Genomic DNA, 5,893 nt, shown 5'->3' on the forward strand with positions numbered 1-5,893 from the left:
TGAAATGATTGCTTTCAAGAGTGGGTAATCACTGGTCTCAAGCACTCCATCAAATAACATCATCAGCAGAGGGCAAGTGGGGAAGCTGTCTTCACTCCTCTGATGGCTGGGAGCTGTGGCTGCTACCTGTAGTCAGGATCCCCCACTTTCTCCTGCATACTGGATACGAGTTACTGTGTAAGCAATTTCTGGTAGTGTTAGGAGACTAATTAGGCCTATTTGAAGGATTTAAAAGTGTGCTTTGGCGACATTCTAATCTATGTCGGAATTGTAGTCCTTTTACTTCCTAGCTGTGGATCTCAGATAAGGTACCTCTCTGGAACCTCAGGGCTCTTGCTTGTTAAATGGTAATTTTATTTCCCTTGGAAGTTTGTTATGAAGATCAGAGGTAATGTGTGGTGTAAGATACTTAGCACAGAACTGAGTAGATGCTCACGAAATCCTGATTTTCCTTATTAGTAAATATTAAAACAACTTCTGCATTAATCTCCTCTTCCATTGATTATTAGCTTATTAGCTCCATTTTTCAGATGAGAAACAGCCAGGAAGTTTTAGTGTCTTCTCAGGTAGTGAAGAGTGTGCCACCGACCGGAGCCAGTTCTTCTGGCTCAGTGCTATGCACAGCATGGCTCAGCGTCACCTGGGAGTTTGATGGAAATGCAAGTTCTTCGGCCTTGTCTATAAAGTCAGCATCTCTGGGCACCGAACCCAGGAAGCGATGTTTTAACATGCTCTCCAGATAATTCTTAGGCACACTAAAATTCAAGAAGCACTGTTTGAACTTGTGATTCAGATCTCTTTCCAATATAGCACGCTGCCTTCTTAGTTCCAGCTCCAAACTGGGCCATCATCCAGGACCATCTAATCTAAAGCTCATCAGATGGTGACCAACTTGGGACTCAATTGAGATCAGCCTCTCTCTCCTTTTTCTCTCTCTTTCTGCTCACACATAGGCATACTCAAGTGAAAGTAAAAATGCTGCTGACCAGCCCCAAACCAGGAACTGTATTAGTTGTAGAAGAAGGGGCCCTAATAGGAATTTCTTCCCATTTGTTTCCAAGACTGGTGCTGCTGGAGCAATACAGTGGGCATAATGGGAACTATGTGCTTCGAGCTCACTGCACGTTGCCTGGTGTTTGACAAGACGATTGAAGACAGCCAACCTATTTGGTGGGTGGCAATGGAGGGAAATGCTGCTGACTCATGGGCCTGATGTCGGATATTTATATGACTAATTGATGTTCATAGCTCCATCTGCTTATTTCATCTAGCCTCGGAGACTTCCTCTTGGCCTTTATATGAAGACCAATAACTTTGGAGACTGTATAATATTGGCTGAGAGCCTGAGCTTGAACTCAGGCCGACTTGGGTTTGAATCTTTTCTCTGAAGCTAGCTATGCAACCCTGGACCCAGTGTTTATTTCCGAGTCTCAGTGTCTTCATCTCTTGGGGGGAGGGGTCAGCAAACTTTTTCTGAAAATTGCTGTCTCAGCTAGTAACTGCCACCATAGCATGAACATAGCCGTAGATGATACGTAAATGACTGGTGCAACTATGTTCTAACAAGACTTTGTTTGTAAAATAGGCAGTGGGCTGGATTTGGGCTGCGATTTATAGTTTCCTAAAGCCTACTCTTGAGGAGATGATACTAGTGTTTCTTTTTAGACTTATTATGAAGATTAAATGTCATAACATATGTAAATCTAGTCCCTGGTGTCAAGTAGGTATATAACAATTGGTATTTATTAAGCTGTATCAAAATGACACATTGGTACATATTTAAAATGAGAGTTCTAGATGATAGGACTGACCACTGGTTAAGGGCAAGATTATAAATCTTGTTTTTAATTTAAAGATCCTAGCTCTTCCTCCCTGCTAGGATCTAGAGGGATTTATATGATGATGATGATGATAAAATAGTAATAATAATGATAATAATAATAGTACATATTAAGTACTTACTCTAAATCTGGAATTATTCCAAGTACTTTACCTGTACTTTATTTAATTCTCACAAACAACCCTATTAAGTCTGTAGCAGTTTTAGCCTCTTTTATATACAAAGAAATCAAGGCACAACTTGAGTAATTTGCCCAAGACAGCACAGCTAGCAAACAGCAGGACTGAGATAGGAACTTAGGCAGTCTGGTGTCAGAACCAACCCTCCTAACCAATATGCAATACCGCCTCCCTAATGAAACTCAAAGGCACACTGCCCCATGATACACACTGAGTTCTATGGAGAAGAAACGCCCCAGGGGATGCTCAGCCTGCCTGGCTTTCAGCTCTGAGCTCTCTGTGGAATGCTCTTGCCTGAGGTTTCCAGCTCCTTTGCCGCCTCGCCCGTCCCATTCTCCATCCAGTCTCTACTTAGCCATCGAGTCTGACGTGCCTTTGGGGGATCTATTCATGGCTCTGCATCCTGGCTCCATTTCCCTTGGCTTCACAACATCCCAGGCACTTTCATAATGACACTGACTGTCTCTGCCAGCTCCCACCAGCACACTCACTTCTTTTTTTACCAGAACGTCCTGCTCTTCTTATTGGGAACTCAATAGTTCTGAGTGGAGATATGACAGACACAGAGGTGAGACTCAACCCCAAGACATCAACTAGGATTTCCCCAAGATACTTAGCAAGGAGTTTCTACAGAGTCTGGTGTCCTGCCTCAGGGTCTCCTGGCCACTTCCACTGGTGGTCCTGTGTCCCAGGTTAGTGCTCCACCTGTTCATTGGTCTTAGGTATCTCTGATGGCTTATCGCTCTCTTCCAGGCAAATGTAGGGCTAAGCTGGGGCCTAGAGAGGGACTATCCTTGAATTCTTTTCAGATTTTCCTTTGCTGTGGTTCTGGGTCCCTGGTATAAAGTTTGTCCTGGTATATGATATCTTACAATCTAAAGAGAAATTCTTTGTCTTCTTCTCCCCACCCCCACTCCCCCCTCCGCACCCACACACATCAAAGGGCCATAGCTGGCATAGGCATTCTTGTTTCAGCCATTTATCTGGAGGACAGTATAATTAACTATGCCTACTCTTGTTGAATGCTAGAAAATAAAAGAAAAATAGTTTAATTATAATGTCAGGATGCTGAGTAGTAACAATGACAATAACTACATTTACAGGGTTCACTATGTGCCAGGAACTGTTCTAAGGTCCTGGAAGTCTTTTCTTACCAATGACAAATTCATTAGTCAAGATCAAGCGTGACTCAGCATTAAGAACATAAAAACCAAACGGTCGAGAAGAGGGAACATTCAGAAATTCAGACTGGTTGTTAGGATGAGGGTGGCAACCTTAAGGTCAGGGGAGGAGTAAGAAGAGGTAGGGGCAGAATAAATTATATTGTTGGAAACTCCAATACGTGTTGGGCAAATACCTGGGTGAGAGGGTTACAGGGAAGAGAGAGGGTAGAGAATACGGAAGGTTTAAAGTTAACTTTATTGAACACATAATATATGGTATGTGTTTCCTATACAAATTTTCATTTAGTTCTCCCCTGACATCACTATCTTAGTCAGCTTGGGCTGTCATAACAAAATACCATGGACTGGGTGGCTTATACCACAGATTTCATTTCTCACAGTTCTGGAGGCTGGCAGTCTGAGATCAGGGTGCCAGCATGGTTGGGTTCTGGTGAGGGCCCTCCTGGCTTGTCGATGGCTCCCTTCTTAATGTGTCCTCACATGGCCTTTCCTCGGTGCGTGTGCATGGAGAGAGAGATTTCATTTTCACTCTTCATCTTCTGATAAGGCCCCCAAACCAATGGGATTAGGATCTCACCCTTATGACTCATTTAATTACCTTCAAAAAGCCCTGTCTCCAAATACAGTCACATTGCAGGTTACAGCTTCAGCACATGAATTTAGGAGGGACACAACTCAATCCACAGCAAACACTATGAGAAGAGTATTATTAGTTTTGTTTATAGATGAGAAATGAATGCTTAGAGGAAGTGAAAACTTGTCCATGGCTTCACATACATCATATGGGAAAGCAAGGTTCAAACCCAGAAGCTCTGACTCCTGAGCATTCCTACATCCCAGGCCACTTGGGGGATGGTGCGGGAAAGTTCCTGGAGCCCTTAGTGGTCCTAGGGGCTGAGTTAGTCCTCCAGGACCTGCTCCTGTGTCAATCTTTCCCACCTGGGCTTGGCTTCTCAGGTGAGGAACTTGGGAATATTTTTTTCCTCTCTTTTCTTTTCTCTGCCCCTCTTAGATTATTGGTTCAGGCAGATGTTCTGTCACTTTGTAGAGAAATTGACAGGCCCTGGAGAGACTGAGTGGACTTCTGTGAGTTTCTTCTGTCCCTGCCAATGAGAATGAGCCTTTTGCTGTTTCTCTTTCTCCCGATGCTGCTAGGATTGTTAATGAAGCCTGCACCTTTCTGATGGCAGAGGTAGCCATCTGCCCTCTAGGCCATCTATCTGGTTGGCTGGAAGTAACATCTCATTGTCTGTGGCAATAAATCCAAGCTGGGAGCCTCTGTGACTGAAAGAACTTTTACAATCTCAGCTGTCTTCTCCATAATATATCTTCAGAGTGTCTTTTTGCCAAGCCAGAAATTTGAGGGCAATAACTTATCTTCCTCTATCCATTCAGCTTGGAAGTATGCACATGGGCATTGTTCACCTTGTCAGGAAGAATCAGCTCTTTCATGAGAAAAAGGAGGATGAAAAAGCACCCAGCTAGGTCATCCATGGCCACATTCTTTAGTGCTAGCTGTAGACAGGCTGGCATGGAAGGCTATGGATAGATCTGCAAATAGACCTCTAAGAAGGTACACATAAAATGTGAATTAACAGAAGAAATATAATGTCATTTCCCTTTATCTAACTGGCAGAGATTTTTAAAAAAAAACACCCAGATATCCAGTTTGGGTGAAATTACAATGAAACACCCACTGCATTTATTTTCACAGCTCTTCTGGAGGGCATCATGTTTCAGAGGCCTCCAAAAGACACCTACCCTTTGAAACAAGTGAAACTACTTTAAAAAATGCATTCTAAGAAAAAAGTCATTCATCTGCACAAAGATTTTACCAGGAGGTATTCATGGCAGCATTTATAATAGTGAAATTTGGTATAACTAAACGCTCATATTTGCATAATTAAGCAGTTTATGGTACATTCATGCAATCAAAAATATGTCAGGTACATATTAAATATTTGTTGACCTAGAAAGATATTTATGATATATTTTTAATTTTAAAAAAAAGGTTACAAGTTAGTATACACAGTATAGTCTATTGTACATACTGTATGTGTTTTATGTATTTAAAGTTATATGCTTAAGTTGTTCAATAGTGATATATAGCTATATGATTGCAGTTTTCTTTGCCTTCCTATATTTTTATTAAAAATTTTAATACAATAAACGGGTCTCACTTTACTAACAACAAAAACAAAAAAGCTTATTTTAAAGTTTAGAAAGAAACAATTGCCTAGAAAGTGGATAGGACCACAGGCATAGCTATAGAATCTACCTAATGCCCCATCACCACCCACCCACTTCTCTTTTCTCCATCTTATTCTATTCCTTCCTTCACACTCTAGTTCCTTTCCTTGGCCGTCTGTGGCATTGCACAGTTGTACTGCATGAAATTTTAGAAACTTTTTGATAAATTGTCTACAGTTTGGAAGAAGGAAGACATTTATTAAGACAATTGGAACCACAAGAAAGGAACAACTTATCTTTATTTGTATCACGGAAAGCTAGAATTTTTAACTCCTTTGGGTACAATGGAGAATCATAACATCTGAACTCTAGCTATTATACACAATGAGGACAGGGCAAAAAGCAATTTCATAAATTATATTCTTACCTTGTCTGGTAGCCCTAACCTTATACACTTATTTATATAAGGGTTAGCAACTTAGTAAATATGCTTATTTCAC

The sequence above is a fragment of the Phocoena phocoena genome, chromosome 8 (assembly GCF_963924675.1).
Source record: "Phocoena phocoena chromosome 8, mPhoPho1.1, whole genome shotgun sequence".
NCBI lineage: Eukaryota > Metazoa > Chordata > Mammalia > Artiodactyla > Phocoenidae > Phocoena > Phocoena phocoena.